This window comes from Ochlerotatus camptorhynchus, unplaced genomic scaffold (assembly GCF_037179485.1).
Source record: "Ochlerotatus camptorhynchus isolate MF236.1 unplaced genomic scaffold, CSIRO-AGI_Acam_v1.1 ptg000361l, whole genome shotgun sequence".
NCBI lineage: Eukaryota > Metazoa > Arthropoda > Insecta > Diptera > Culicidae > Ochlerotatus > Ochlerotatus camptorhynchus.
This window is the reverse complement of record NW_027040849.1, coordinates 8,571,624-8,588,974: the sequence shown is the minus strand read 5'-3', so window position 1 is coordinate 8,588,974 and position 17,351 is coordinate 8,571,624. Positions and strand designations below refer to the sequence as shown.

At 39.9% G+C, this 17,351-nt stretch overlaps 1 protein-coding gene across 3 annotated transcripts in view; it reads right to left on the bottom strand.

Moving 5' to 3' along the window:
- The window catches only part of dpr12 (defective proboscis extension response 12), an 852,041-nt gene that overhangs the window by 637,068 nt on the left and 197,622 nt on the right, over positions 1–17,351 (bottom strand). Inside the window, exon 1 of one of the 3 annotated variants that reach the window (XM_065231891.1) lies at positions 5,278–5,314. The exons of the other annotated variants lie outside the window; for them this stretch is intronic. The gene's annotated coding sequence lies outside the window, so the exon portion shown is untranslated. Of the gene's footprint in view, positions 1–5,277; positions 5,315–17,351 lie in introns of those variants that run through there. 3 annotated transcript variants of the gene reach the window in all.

Here is a 17,351-nt window from a genome sequence, read left to right as displayed (position 1 = left end):
TTTAATTAATTCCAGCTCACTCTGTCATCTGCCAGCTGCCAAGAATATTGAAGGGATGTCAGTTGAATGTTTGAACAGTTGCGGATCCTAAAATAATACTTGATCATCCTATAATCCGCAAAAATGTCCATAGGATTTTTCTTACATCATCGATCAACTGAAGGTCATTTCAATAATTCCAGATCACTCTGCCAAGAATATCCGAGCAACACCATTTGAATGTTTGAAGAGTTGGAGATCTTTAAAATAATACTTGATCAACCTAAAATTCGCAAAAATGTCCAGATCAACTGGAGATCTTTAAAATTATTCCAGATCACCCTGCCGTCTGGCATCTACCGAGAATATTGTAGAGACGTCATTTGATTCATCGATCAACTGGAGTTTTTAAAAACTTAAGATCACTCTGCCATCTTCCGTCTGCCGAGAATATTCGAGAGACGTCATTTCAACTTTTTGAAGCAGAATAAAAGTAGATCAATGTTAAATCATTAAAAATAAGGAGGTTTTGATTGAAATCTTCGATCAGCCGGAGATCTTTCAAATACTTGCAGATTTTTCTGCCGTTTTGAGGGAATGTTCAAGAATCGTCATGGGATTTTTTGTAAGATTGAAGATCTTTAGAATAAATATTTCATCAATCTAAAATTATAATAAAAAAAAAACCAGAGGAAATCATTTAAATCTTCAATTAACAGAAGATCTTAGGAGTTCCAGATAATTCTTCTATCATGGGAGATTATCTGAAAGGAATCATTTTAAATTTTGAACAGTTGGAGATCCTCAAAATAATACATAAAAAATAACAAAAAAAAAAACTTTGTTGGAATTTGCTATATGTCCAATAGCTATGTATCCTTTTTAAATATATATATATATATATATATATATATTGATCTCAAAAAATATCCAGAGGATTTTTCTGAAATCTGTGATCAATCAGGTTTTTTTTTTATTAGTTTAAGAGTACAACTCAGTCTTGTCAGAAGATTTGAAAGACGACCTTTGAATTTTTGAACAATTAAAATTCACAATATTACTTGACCAATCTGAAATCCTCCAACAGTAATCAGAAGATTTTTCTTAAATCTCCGATCAGCTGAAGATTTTTTGAATAACTTCAGGTCTATTTTTTCTATTCTGGGAAAATACTCAAGGGTTCTTTTGAAAAGTTCCGCCTCATTTTGCGGTTATTTTAATTTTGAAGCAGTTGAAGATATCCAGAATAATAATGAACCATTAAGAACCTTTGAAAAAATATCCAGAGGACTTGACCTAAATCTTCGGTCCAGAGAAGATCTTTTGAATAATTCCTGGTTATTCTACCGTCTTGAGAGAATATTCTAGAGACGTCATTAGAATTTTTGAAAGATTGAAGATCTTTAGGTTATTGCTTGACCAATCTGAAGTCCTAAACAATATCCTGTTAGGGCAGGATCGTGTTTTCCAGCCGGGTATTCGGGTTCACACACAGACACTAGTCACCAAAAACGAAACGACATAATCGGAGGAGCAGGCACTCAAGTTCACCAAGGATTAACAAAGACTTCCACTCGTGCTTCATACAACATTTACATCGTCTATTTAACCTACGTTGTGTATGAAATATTTCAATCTTGAATTGTATGTTGAACTTGCATGCAAATTTACAAGTGTAGTACTTGAACTGCTAATACTCACTAACACTGCCTGCTTTTGAACTTCAATCAGTTTGAGAACTGCCGTATCCAAAGGACTTTTCATAGAATTTTTAAGAAACTTTAACAATTTTTGGCAAACTAATATCAGATCCTGGAGTTTCTTAAAAGTTCAAGGCAGTTACTGAGCTTGCGAGAAGTTTATGTAGCTTCCGAGAAGTTTATGTAGCTTCCGAGAACTGTACGGATCTTCTAAAATGTTCACGGAACTTCCAAGGAGTTCACGCAACTTCAGAGAAGTGCAGGAAGTTACGAAGAATTACACGGATTTTCATAGAATTCGAGAGAACCTTATAGAACTTCTGCCTAATTAAAAGAAGTTTCTGGAGCTTTAGAAAAAAATTCACGGAACATTCGAAAAGTTTTTGGTGCTTTCGAGATAATAACGGAACTTCGGATGTGCATGGATCTCCCAGATGTTCACGGATCGTCATAGAACGTGAAGTGTGAGTTGCGGCAGGAATATGGAAGAAGAAAACAAAAACTCCTCGAGAGAGAGAGAGAGAGAGAGGGAGAGTGACCTTCAGCGAGAGGATGATTTGACGTGAGGTGCGCTTTTCGAGACTCCGGATGACTTTTTTGTTCGACGCAAGAAGCTCAGAGTTTACCCAGAGTGAGAGATAGAAAACATGAACATGAATGGCAGCAAACCTCGCTCTCATTTTATCCCCCTTCGTTCACCAGCTCTGAAGCTCAGGGGAATGATTTGGCAGCAGGCATTCTACTCTAAATCAGGGATGCCAAAAATACAGAATAATCTGTATTCATACAGAATATCAACCAAGAATCTGTATATACAGATGTACAGATTTTTTTAATGGGTAAATACAGATACAGATATTTTGAGGTCTGTCTTTAATTCAGCTAAATGTTTAGGTCAGTCTTACTTTCATGTTACCGTATGGTTAATAACCTTGCCTCAATTACCTGCAATTACCTACGTCACAAATTGCATGTACATTGTTTTTTGGATTACTAATACTTGAATGGTTTTGAGTGGGTTGGTTTATTTCCTTTTAATTCCGTTATCATTGCTTATTTTTTGACAGATACTCGTATTTCGTCAACTACTTGCAGACTCCATCAGTGCCAAGTACTCAACATCACTGATGAAGTTTGCAAGTAGTAGACGAAATACGCGTATCTGTCAAAAGATTAGCAATTATAACCGAATTAAAAGGAAATAAACCAACACACTCAAAGCTCTTCATAAAGGGATTCCGTTGGAAAGTTCGACAAATTTAAAAGACTTGAATGGGCTTATGGCGGTAAGCACCAACTGACCTAATCCTCGGTTTAAATCCCGATAACGTATGTTGGGTTGATTTGGTATAGACGGTGCTATTTATCAATTCAATCTTAAGCAAATTTTTCTCAGATTTTTCAAACAGGAACGGTATTTAAAGTACATCTGAGTTGAAGCTTACCGCTATTAATGTATTCGGCGCAAAACGTACTAACACGATTTGATGCATAAGCGCATTTTTATGACCGTTACCGCACTTCCAACACTTCTTTGTTAATTTTGGAGCGAAATACGCAATATTAAAACTATACAGATTTTTCAAAGAAGAAATACAGATGAAAAGATTTTTATAAGCAAAAATACAGATTTGCTTTTGGCAACCCTGCTCTAAATGCTACGCTCGGGTTATTTTAAACTCGCGAGCGAGGCTCCATCAAGCCTGCTTCTGAGAAGGATTCCTGTACCAATTTATCTTGGAATCCCAGGAAAAAAATGCCCCCATAAGTCCATATCTGCAGTTTTTATAAATTTCTCATACAACTGAGTAGAAATGACTCTCGCTCTGAATTATTCTCATTGGCCATGCAGTTAACTACAACTTTGTGTTAGACGTCATATCGATAAGATGAGTCATTTTTGTGCTATAATTTATTTAAAAATATCGAATACGCCATTTTGGAAAATTCTACAAGAGTCAAAATGACCGAATTCTGGAACAAACTTGTTTCATTTCCCCTAGGAACAAGTATGCGTCTCGTAAGTTGGCGTTGGCCTACTCAACTGAGAAACTCATCAAAAGGAGAATTAAGTTGAAAGCAGACATAAGTTCATGAAGAATATCAAATAGAGTGAGGTCTCATTTCTTTGCTCCATCCACTCCGATTCAGAGTCGTTTTTCATTCTTAAACACCCTAACTAACTAACAAACAAACAAGAGAAATGAACTAGTCTCAATCAGTTGAAGCGATTTTCCACCATACCAAACTGGGCAGCCAGCACTACATGAGTTAAACACTTCAACAAATACTTTCCATTTGTTCAGTTAAATTGTTTTGCCGCATGCTGCAGCTGCTGGCCTGGTGGTAGTGGGGAGGAGGAGGACTCCAACGGACAGCGCCTATATGAATGGGTTTGCAACCAGGCAGGAACCGTTTTTCATTCCGTACTTCCGTCGTGAGACAGGAAAATTTCCCCGGTTCCGACCGTTGTCGTTAGCGGTAGTACCGCCGAAACAGCAATTAATCAAACGATATGTGACAGCACCAGAAAAGGAAGTGAAATTGTGCATGGCGGCGGCGGCAGCCACAGAAATGAACTTCCTTTTTTTTCCCATCATGTGCGTTGCCGTTGGTTTCTTCTTTCATTGTGGAAGTGGAAATCCATTCCGCATTGACAGTTGACAGCTGGGACACCATTTTTCAAGTGGCATTATCTCAAGGGCAAGAACCTTTTAAGAAATTTAAGACTCCCAACACTTGACCGACCCCATTAAGTCATCAGCCGTCGGATCGTCTCGCTGCTTGCATTTTCAACCCAACACGGAGTGCTCCAGTTTCTACCCCCGGTTGACTTGACGTACCGGAACACACTCACATGCTGTTGGCCGCATGTGAGAGGACGAACAGCCACTTCAATTACTGACTGCGTCGTCTTTTCTCAAATTGCTGAGCAGAGCAAAAGCCATAAAGCCCTTTATAAAGGCACATTTTCCCTCCTCTCGTGTCGTCCTCCTCCTATTCTGGACACAATAAAGCACTGCAATGCGCGTTGCAGACCCGGTTTTCCATAGCAAAAAAAAATCGGAAACTGTACACAGAGAGCAGAAAAACTTTTCACATCAATAAAACTAAAGCCCAGTTTTGTAGCATCCCGCTTGCTCTCAGCTAGCACCGTCGTCGTCGTTATTATCGTCATCATCATCATCATCATCATCACAATCATCATCATTGGGTGCACTTGTCGTCGTTTCAAGTGTGTAGGGCGGCTGGCGGCGCCGAGGGTAATATCGTTCACCACGAAAGGACAGGAATAAACGCTTTTCCAGTGATGGCGCCGCAATTGCTGCAAGCAAAACCCATTCACCGGGAGTGGATGCAACCAAAAAAAAAAAGAAGAATAATAAGAAGACAAGCACAAGTGGGAGTGTGGGGAAACCGGTAAATCATCCGAATTCTGCTATTTGCTGAAGGGGATTGAGGATAACTGCTCGGAAGGATGTCGAGATCAGAAAGCGATTGTCGATGAATTATAACAAAAAAATGTTCTCTGAAAAGTGCAAACTTTAAAGATTACCTAGCTCTCGCTGTAAGCAGGGAAAATCGAAGGAAAACTTACATGATGAAAATATGCTGAGTTCGATTATCGTTTTCCAAGACAATTTCTTAAACATTGATTGATTTCCTTTATTAAGAAGATTTTCAGCCGCAACCGATCTTTTAAACATTAATGATCCGTAATCTGAACATCATCCCGCTTTAACAAATTGATATCCTTCACCTTTTCTGGAGTCTGCATTCGGTTTATGATCAGTCTGAATCGAGTTGTTGAAAAAACCAACACAAGTTGTACCATTCGTCATAACATACCTGAAAGAAAAATGATAAATAAAATAGTTCTCAGTTAGTGGCAAGAATTTCTAGGGTTACAGCAACTATATGAATCCGGATAAAATTCCAGGAAATGGATTAATTTTCACGTAGTTTGTTTGTATCAGGCTTCCATAGAATCCAGATAAAAACTCAACCAAATGATTGACCAGATGTGTGGTACAAGCACATATCGTCGGTCATAGACGATTGGTGTGTATTAGAGAACGCTTGCGAAAAAAGACTAGGGAGGGAAACGGATTCGAATCGCAAATTTCATTAGCCAAATAAATCCATAGACCATAAGTCCACCGTTGGGAAGTGTGGGTTCGAATCCCACCGGTGCCCTTAGATTTTTTCGCAAATTTTCTCACACACTCGTCTCTTACCGATGATATGTGCTTACCTCTCAGTATCTTCTAACTTTTTTAGTGATTTAAAATTAACATTTAAAAAGTTCAATGTATGTCAATGTGTCAATGTATCAAATTTATTTATTTATTTAAAAAAAGCTTATGAACTATCAAATTTTTTAAATTAACAATATTATTATTATTATTATTATTATTTTTATTATAATCTTAATTCATCTGACTTTTGGTTGTCTTAATGAATAATCTAAGTTTAAAAGGATGCTTAGTCAATCTATACATTCAGGACATTCTTCTGATAAAAACAGTTAACGGTACATTAAAATCGAAGCAAGCATAAGCATCATTAAACGCATTAGCCACGGCGCGGATAGGCTCATTCATCCCATACTGTCGGTTACGACTCGCAAGATGAACGAAGTTACGTTGTCTCATTACTCTCTCAGGTGCGTAGAAGTAGAGCTGCCGAAGTAGTTGTGGGGAGTCAATTTCACCGATAATAATCTTAGCGGCAAAGACAGCTTGAGCATTACGTCGTCTTGTTTCCAGGGTATCAATCCCAAGCAGGCGGCAGCGGTCCCCGTATGAAGGCAAGTTAGATGCATCACGCCAGGGTAGATGACGTAGCGCGTAACGAACAAACTTCCTTTGTACACTCTCAAACCTTGCAATCCAGCAGGCCTGATAAGGGCACCAAACGACAGCACTGAACTCCAAAATAGAGCGGACCAATGAACAATACAATGCCCGCAGGCACAGCGGGTCACGAAAGTCTTCGGAGATTTTGAATATAAAACCAAGCTGTCTGTTGGCTTTGTTCAGGACGTCATTGTAATGGGGCTTGAACGTCAATGCACAGTCAAGAGTAACTCCTAAGTCTCTGACTTGACTAACTCTCTCCAAAATCTGGCCGGAGATGGAATAATCAAATCTGATCGGTTTCTTCTTACGGTAGAAGGATATCACATTGCACTTATTGATGCTAAGCGTCAAGTAGTTACGGGAGCACCAGCTTTGCATATGATCCACAATCTGTTGCAAATCCTCACAATCAGCGATGCTATTGATGATCATGTACATTTTAACGTCGTCGGCGTAGAATAGTCGGCATCCAGGTGGCAGTAGACGAGAAAGCTCATTGATAAACAACGAAAACAAAAGCGGTCCCAGATTACTTCCTTGTGGAACACCGGAGATGTTCGTGAATACTTCAGATTGCGAGGCGCCAATCTTAACGCAGAGCGAGCGGTCTGTGAGATAAGACGTGAACCATGAAATCATGGAGTCAGAAACGCCAAGTTTTTCAAGTTTGCCCAGTAATATGCAGTGGTCAACTCGATCAAATGCAGCCTTCAGATCAGTGTAAACGGCGTCGACTTGTCCACCAGAATCCATGGTCCGAACGCAAAGTGACACGAATTCAGTCAAGTTTGTCGTAACTGACCGCTTTGGATAGAATCCATGCTGAGCCGTGGAAATGTAGTTTTTGCAGGAACTGAAAAGTGCCTCGTTGATGATAATCTCGAACACTTTGGAACAGCAGCATAACGATGTGATCCCTCTGTAGTTCTGGACATTCCTTTTGTCACCTTTTTTGTGCACTGGGAACATGTACGAAAATTTCCATGCCTCAGGAAATTTGCACTCCTGCAAAGACAAGTTGAACAACTTTGCCAAGGGAGTGAGTAGCGATTCAGAGCACAGCTTTAGGACGGACGAGGGAATCCCATCCGGACCAACAGCATACGAGAGTTTCAACCTTTGAATAGCCAATTCAACAGTATGCTCATCGATTTGGAATGAACAAAAATCAAACGCATCTCTTGGAGTATCGCGGGTTGCTATTCCAACTTGGTTAGGTGATGCCGACATATCATTAAAAGAACTCATGAAATGTTGAGCGAAGAGACGACACTTTTCTGTTTCAGAGCTGGCGGATTGTTCACCGAGATGAACTGATAAAGGCAAACCGACTTCGTTCTTTTTTGAGTTAACAAACGACCAGAAACGCTTTGGGTTCCTGCGAAGGGATGCCTGTGTACGGAGCACATATCGGCGGTACAAGTATCGGTTGTATTTCCTATAATTATTACTGCTACGGTTGAACTCTTGCTTCGTGATGTATGAACGATTTCGGCAGTAACTTCGTAACGCTTTGGCCCTGTACCGTTTCAATCGACGCAGGTGACCATTAGACCATGCGGGCTTCGGCGCAGGTCGTGTAAGAGGAACAAATTCAGCCATGATATCGCAAATAGTTTGCCTGAAGTAATTGACGGCATCGTCAACACAGTCAGCTAATTCTATTGGTCGCCAGTCGACCCTGGAGATAGCAGCGCTAAGTTCAGCATAATCAGCTCGTCTAAAATCGAAGGTACGAGAATCGTCGGTGCGCGCCTCAAAAACGACCTGCGGCGGAAGTTGCATCATTACATCCAGAGCAGGGTGGTCAGGATCTAGTGTGGTCAGAGGTTCAACAGCCTCCGAAACAACACATGCTGGAGTTGCAGCTTCGTTCGACAGAACAAGGTCTAGGAAGCGAGCATTTCTGTTCGATATACCATTGAGCTGCGTGAGGCTATGCAGAGAGAAGCCATCGATAAGCGCCGAGCTTGCAGACATCAAAGCAGTTTGAGGCTCAACTTGCATAGACCCATCGTCTGAGTTCCTCCATTGGAGAGCAGGCTGGTTGTAATCTCCAAGCAGTAGAGCAAAATCATTGAATCCCAAGTTAGCAACAATGGCACCGATGGAATCCACGTGGTCTTGTATGCTGCTGCTATCGTTACGACGATCCGGTGGTAGGTATATTACGCCCACGCTGACAACTCGGCTCGGCATAGTCACTCTAACCCACAGTTGCTCCAAACCATCGCTGACGGGTGAAGGGTCGATATAGCTGTTCCAACGGGTAGAAACCGCAATCAAAACACCACCTCCGCGGGTCTTCGCACTATTAGAGCCATTTCTATCAGTGCGATATACAGCAAAGGTGTCCCCGAATAGTTGCGCACTGTATATACGGTCGTCGAGCCAGGTCTCGGTCAGCACTATGACGTCATAATCGCACTCGCTTGCGACAAGAAAGAAGGAATCCACCTTGGTTCGTAGTCCTCGCACGTTTTGGTAGTAGAACCGCATACCATTAACTGCTTCTTCATTGCCAACTAGAGCAGACTCGATGACAGGAGAGAGAGCCAAGGTGGGAGATGGAACGTTGCAACTAGGGCCGCTGGAATTGGAAGACACTTCAGGAAGAGGAAATTCCACATTCGCATGGTACTTGCCTGAAGAAGCAGGCTGGAAGACCCCCTCTCTACATCCAACCACGGGTCCGGGACGACTATGATGAGCGCTGGCAGCGATAGGCAGGACCGGGCTGGAGAGATCGAGGGCTTCCACAGTGCTTTCCATGATGCGTCCCGGTTCGGTGTTTGTTGAGTCAGCAGCTTCGGTGTCTGGAGTCAGTGGGAGACTGGAGTCACGAGAGGTGGGGAAACGCTGCAACGCAAAACGATTGAGTGCTGGTATACGAGAAGCAGAATGACAATACTCGCCTGTGATGGGAACCCGAGGGTTCCCACCGTCCACGGAAAAACGTCCGAATTCTATACCGTTGGTGACTCGGGATCTGCGTCTAAATCGCTTTCCTCGTCCGCATTCGACTTCTTCCGGTTTTTTGGCTCGTCGATGAACTCCCTGAACAGCAAACCAGATGGCCAAGTCGTGGCAAGCAGAGATTGCTGCTTTAAGGAAGGATCTAGTCCAATCTTGAAGGATATGAACGACATATTTTTGATATCCATTCCTCTCGGCACTAGACGAACAACATCGCAAGAGTTAGTCACATTCAGGCATCGCACGACGATTTTTCGAACGTCGTCCGTTGTGAATAACGGCTGAAAGCCAGACAAATAGAGCCAAAACTTTGGGGGAGCTGGAGTGGGTGTAAGTGATGCAACCGAAAGCCCACTGAGGTCGATCGCATTCGTTCCACGATCAGTTTTAGCAGTGATAACTTGTTTCTGACCGCGATTGGCACCCAACCTAGGCCAGGAAGATGGGTTACGGACAGACAGCGGACGGGTCGACTGGTTCTGAGCCGCTGCAATACTATCCACCTTTTGACTCAGGCTTTCTACCAACGTTGATAACTGCTGAACCTGGTCTGGCAGACTGTGCGACGACGGCTCGTGCGATTTCAATTTGTCGTCTATGTAGGACCGCACGCTTTTACCATTCAGCTCATCTCGGCAGACGGGGCAAACAAACATCGCCTTTCCCTGTGCGAACAGATCTTTGTTGGCTCTGCCGCTGAAGCCACAAAATTGCTGGCTAATGTGGTAGAACGTTTCACAGAAGCCACACTGCACTGGCTCGAGATCGTTGATGTCCGATTTGCATTGTCCACATTGTTTGCGCTCCATCTCTTTCTGGTAGTGGATGGTACAGAAACCAGCGGCAATAAGGAGATCAAATACACTGCACTATTGTTGGTACACAAAGCACGATATCTGTCTTCGCTTGAGAAAAAGCAATCCACTGCGGCGAAAAGTATTTTCGACAAATAACCACGTCAGAATTTAACGGATCAACTGCACTTCAATAGTGGTGATAGATTTTTAACTATCGAGTGTTTTGCTGCACAATGCGGACATAAATACACGTTAAAACATACGAAAAACGGATAAATTTTGACTGACGAAAGTACAACACTAGTGCTAATGGCCGTCACAACAATGAAAAAAATATGGTTCACTTCTCGAACTCCCATATGCTTCTGAAAAGACGCAATAGTAATACCCTCTCCCAGTGAGAAAGGTGACTAAAACCGTTCATGGCATTATTATTTAAGCGTGTAATCAAAACGTATCTATCTTCTATATATATAAAAATGAATTTCTGTCTGTCTGTCTGTCTGTCTGTGTGACCCTTATAGACTCGGAAGCTACTGAACCGATTGGCGTGAAAATTTGTATACAGGGGTTTTTTTGGCCGTGGAAGGTTCTTATGATGGTTCAAGACCCCTCCCCCTTCTGTAAGGGGGGGCTCCCATACAAATGAAACAGAAATTTCTGCATAACTCGAGAACTAATCAAGCAAATGGAACCAAATTAGGCATGTGGGGGCGAGGTAATATAATCATAGAGGGTAGCCCCTTAGATAATAGGGGGGGGGGGGCTACGTACAATATAGCATGCTTTTTTTAAATCGGCGCATAAACTCAAGCTAATATTGAATCCCGAGCAAGACCGGACACACTCAGCTAGTGTTAAATAAAATTAAAGGTATGGCAGACAGTATTTGCTTACTCATGCATTTAACACGCCTACCCTAACGTCATGGCATTATACTTTGTTCAGATTATAGTGGATATCAATAACTTAATAACGTAATATAATATGATATCAGGAAAGCCTATATAACGTGATAGTCTGAATTACAATTAGCTTAAAGGTTCAGCGGTGCCGGTCGTGTAGTGATAAGCGGGATTATATCTCACCCCAGCAGGCCTTGGTTGAATCCCAGTCAGCGCCGCCGGGATGTTCTGAGCGTTACATCTCTGATAACGCCTTCCTTTGGAAGGGGAATAAAGCCGTTGGTCCTCGGTTCATGAGGAGATGGGTCGATAGGTAGGGTCCAGGTGTGGAAGGTGCCTCCCTGGCTTCGGTAGCATTGGTGCTCAGCACGGAAAACAAGATCAACAGAAAACAAATCAAAGAAAAAAAGTAGAAGCGTCTGTACCTAGGGGCACGAACGGAAGCTTGACGTAGGACCGCTAGTGGACGGAACAAATATGTTGATCATTTAGTTCTTAACTCTTTCCGTTTTTGAATTGGTGGCCCTGAAAAGGGCCGGTTGTTTTTCAATTGGTGACCTCACCAGTGATATCACATATACACATATATTTGCAATGATACAGATTTTTCTCAAAATTTTGATACAGATATCTGTATATACAATTTTTTTTTTGTTACCGTGTAGAGGTAATCTGCAATATCCAAACCTCCAACTGGATGCCTTCCTTCAGATAACAACTTGAGTGCGGTAAAAATCGATAGAACTGTTTCAAACACATCTTCGGTACATGAGCGAGTTGGTGATCTCTCACCAGCCCTCTCCAACGGGGGAGTTTGGTGAAGAGAGACGATCAAACCATTGTCTTTGCTCGCTTGCTATTCTATATAGGTACACAATTTTCACACTGGCGTACTCTAACGGAACTGTTAACTCTATACTTTCATCTCCTCATCTATCGTATAAAAATTACCGCTTTAGTCTGTTATTTGAAATAAGCATCTCTAACTCTGTAAATCGTTGACTTCACGCAGAAGTAATACAAAAACAAATAGTTGAAGTATTCAATATATGTTTTACATCACATCTAAACCGTATATTTGAAACGTTTACATTACTTCTTAGCCTTTGCTTTAGCCTTATGCTTCTTTGAAGCCGTGTTTTTTGACACTAATGCATAACAGGAGTTAGAAATATTGAATTTATTATGTGTAACACTTGGGTTATCAACAAGACATTTCGAGCATAAGTTATTGTATCGGCAGCCCTAAGTATGCACCTTTAGAATTGATAAAACGATCCATAAAATATTGAAAAACGTTCCATTAAAAACATCCACACGATCCATAAAACATCGAAGAAAATCCCTAAAAAAGTGTGGATGATCCATAAAAAATATCAATATTATCAATATTTTATGTGAAATTTTGCAACACAATTGTAAAAAGGTACCGCTAAATTTTTAAATAATGTACATTGGAATTGTACGAATTACCCATACACATATTGCAATTGATCCATAAAACATTCAGCAATGAACCCTAAACTAAAGAAAGTGATCCATAAAAAATCAAGTTTGCGCATGTTTAGGACATTATTTTTAAAATTTTGATCCATAAACCATGAATAATTGCTCCACTGCTTATCTACTTAGATTTACTGTCCTGCCCGTGTATTTTAGGTATAGGTGCGAAGCGACGGGCAACTTCTAGAATTAGCTTCCAAAAGAAGATTATACAATAATGTTCTTAAGAAGCATCCCATGGAAGCTTCATTTAGAAACTTCTTTAAGAAGCTTATTCTAGACGTTCGCCCATCGTTCCGCTCCTCTGACAAAAATAAAACACGCGCAGAACAGTAAAACTGAGTAGCTACGCATTTATGTAGCAATTTTCCAATGTTTATTGATCAAATTTAAAGAAGGGTCAAAAACATGAAAAACATATGTATATCCTAATTGTAACTATAATTGGAACACACCATAATAAGAACGTCTACCAATAACTGGAACACATACCCTAGGTAAGCTCCAAAAAATTAACATTTATTTTTAATATTTTCTTCTGAAGATTATTAAAGAAGCTTCTTTTGGAAGCTAATTATAGACGCTTGACCATCGCTCCGCATCTCTACCTGAAAAACACGGCCTGACAGTACATCTAAGTAGCTACGCAGTAATACAGCAATTTTTCATGGTTTATGGATCAAAATTAATAATATAGTGTCCAAAACGTGAATAATATACGTCTAATTTATGGATCATGGCCGTTCAAAATATCGGGATAACCCTGTACCGCCAAGCCCAGCGACAATCCTGCGGGAGATTCGGAGAGTTACGGTAACGGTCACTGTCAGAAATGACAGATGTCAGGTTTGGTTCAACGGAACTGTGAACTCACAGTTCTAAATTTGCTTAATCTAGATACTACAATTTGTTCCTAAACGCTATATACTTGATTTACCCTAAGTAACTAGCGTTCTTACTAAAATGATAATTGAATCCTAAATCTAGCCAAATATTTGTTGAAAGAGTGACGGAAGATAACTCTCGTTTTGAAAAATCTCCCGCTCAGCCTCCTATCGCTTTTCATGGAGGAATTTCTCTTCCTCCAGCGCTTTCTCCTTTGCGCTTTTCTCCTGCTGCAACGGGTCTAGGGATTCCTCCACGCTGACGTCATTGGTACTTCCTTTTCCAGATTCGGATCCGGCATCACTCCTCGCACTATTCTTTCTGCTATGTGGTTTCTTTGGGACAGACTTCTTGGTTCATTTCGGATCCTTCAGCATATTTGTGCACTTCGAGCACGTCTACGGAACCTCCTTTACAGCTGTTGTCTTACCAGCACAACTATAATGGGTCCAGAAATCGCAGACATCACACTGGACCATATTATCTACGTGGTCATGGCCTTCACAAAGCTTACAGTTTCTATCGCTGTTCTGTTCTTCACTCAACGGTGGTGTTGTGATCCCTCTGACATTTTGAGGTTATATCCGATGTTGTTCTTCAAGAATGTTCGGATTAATGAAAGCAACTTCTTCAGAGCAGTCTCGTTTTGAAAAGCTTGAAGCTGAAATAGGTTTGTTTTATTATGAGCATTAAGATTGATTTAGACTTTATATTAGTTTAATCCAAACATGGCTATATTTTTAAGTGCGCAAACTTGATTTTCCATGGATCACTTTCTTTAGTTTAAGGTTCGCTGCTGAATGTGTTATGAATCAATTGCAATATGATTATGGGTAATTCGTACAATTTCAATGCTTATTCTTTAGAAATTCAGCGGTACATTTTAACAACTGTTGCTAAATTTCACATAAAATATGGATCATATTGATATTTTTTATGGCTCATTCACACTGTTTAAAGGATTTTCTCCGATATTTTATGGACCATTAGGATGTTTTCAATGGAACGTTTTCCAATATTTTATGGATCATTTATTGGATTTTATATTCAAAAGTATGTTTGCCTTTTGTATCCTTTCAAGAAAGAACATTGGTAATAATGTAGATGAATAAGATCAAAGCAACTGATGTTTGGGTTTTGATAAATTCCGGGTAAATCATCAAGAGGAATTCCACAAACGTAATAGCAACAATCAATACGAAACTAACGATTTTAAATTGGCTCACTACTTGACTAGCCTATTGGTCCCAAGCAAATCGATTAACGTATCCCGTTCTAGTGGAAATTCTAGTACTACACTATGTTTGTTTTGATTCGCTATGAAAGTTTGACAGATAAAATGAGGGGTTCGTGGATTTTTCTATATTTCGAGGGGCGCATCGATTAGCTTGGGACCGAAGATAGTACCAGAGCTGAGCCAAAACGTTGAGATCGTTTCTTCGGGACCTACTAGTCTTAAAGTTACCTCTATGGTAATAGTTCTTATAAAAAAAACGTTCTGTTTTCGATAGTTCTTTATTCATATAGGGGAAATAGATGTAATGTCGGCCTGAATTCCCCTAGTTTTTTCACAAACATAAAGTCAGCAATCGACTAAATTTTCAATAGCGTCCAAAAATATGCATTAAATAGTACCGTCCCAATGACGCGTTCATCCAGATAAAATTGATAAATAGTAGATTTTTTAGCAATGGGCCCAATCTTAGATCCATAGGCCAACATTAGAGACATTGCCCCCATAACATGGCAGAAAAGGAAACCCAAATTGATATGAAAATACCTACTTTGTGAATTTAAACCCAGTTTTCTAAACAATTGCGTGTGCTTCAAAAATCTAACTAGACGTATGGATTCAGGATGGTCTATTCAACAAAATCCAAGCCTAAAGCCAAAATCCATCTTGGCTGAAGATAAAAACCAAATTTTAATAAAAACTCGTACTTTTGTCAATTTAAACCTGGCTTTGTGTGAGCTTAAAAATATAATCATCTCGTATGAACCATAACTTTCAAAGGACGGTGTCAAAATCCAACTTAGCAGAAAAGGAAACCAAAATTTCAAAATAAAAAAATACTTTTCGAATTACAAACCTGGTTCAACCTTCACGTATGGATTCAGCAAGGTCAATTCAACAAAATACAAGCTTATTTTTCAAAGATATGAGCCGAAAAGCAACTATGCAGAACCGAAAAACCAAATTCCTATGAAAATACGTATGAATTCAACAACAACAAATTCCACGCCTATTTTTCAAAGAAAGAAGCCGAAATTCAACTTGGCTGAACAGGAAAGCCAAATTTCTATGAAAATACATACTCTTAAGAATTTAAACCCAGTTTTATGAAAAAAAAAATGAGCATGCTTCAAAAAATGAACTATCACATATGGATTCAGCAAGGTCCATTCTATAAAATCCAAGTCTAGCGGATCCCAAATTAAACTTGGCAGAACAAAAAATCAAAGTTTCTCTGAAAATACGTTCTTATGTGAATTTTAACTTGGTTTTCTACAAAATTGAGAAATTCAACCCTCACGTATGGATTCAGCAATTTTCATTCTTTAAAATCCAAGCACAAACTCCAAACGATAGAACCGAAATCCAACTTGGTTTCAAAAAAAAATACCATCACAAAAGTCTATTCTAAAAAATCCAAAACTGTTTTGCAAAGAACGGAGCCAAACTCCAACTTGGCTGATCAAGAAACCCAAATTTTTGTGCATCGCACAAGAACGAAGAAGGGGTCAAGGGGAGCAGAATCTACGTTAAAAATTAGTTAAATCACTTCAGGAAAGCTAAGACTCCCTAAGAAAGGTATTGAACCACTTCAGAAAAGATTGGACTCCGTTTGAAAAATCTAAACTCTGGGAGTTTTTTGATGAGGATATAGAAAATTCGATCATCACCTGGAGTTTTCATATTATGAAACTTTTTAGTTGTAGATCTTACTTCGTCCAAATCAGTCCCCCAGGAATCATCAAAAATATTTTCCAGAGAAAAAATATTCAGATAATCCCGAGCAACCTGATTCTCAATAGGACTAGTAAGACCCAAACTGAAATTATGGGAGCTCTCGAGCTGCTTAGCAAGTTTCTGAGCTCTTTCCAAATTTGAGATCAATATTTTACCACCTTCTTTAAGCGCTGGAATAGGATTTTGAGGTTTTTTTTCAAAATTTTTGTGAGTTTCCAAAAGGGTTTGGAACTCGGGTCAGAATAGAAACATTATTTTCAAAAGTTTTGTTCCTCAGGGCAGAGAATCGCTTTTTAATACGTTTTTGCAAATCCCGCCAGATAACTTTCATGGCAGGATCGCGTGTTCTTTGATATTGTCTCCTACGGACATTTTTCAGACGGATCAAGAGCTGAAGATCGTCGTCTATTATAATTGAATCGAATTTAACCTCGCATTTTGGTACTGAGGCAGCTCTTGATTCAATTATAGAAGTAGTCAGAGATACAAGAGCATAATTAATTTCATCTTTGGTTTGCAAAAAATGTTTGGATGGAAGTTATATTCCATAAATGTTCGATATTGCTCCCAATCAGCTCTATGGTAATTGAAAATAGAGCTGTTGGGATTAGAAATTATTTCTTGGGATATTTCGAAAGTTACTGGAAGGTGATCAGAACCGGAGTCAGCATGAGTAACCAATTGGCTACAAAGTTGACATGAATCATTTAAGACCAAATTAATAGTTGAGGGATTTCTTGCAGAAGAAAAGCATGTTGGGCTGTTTGGATATT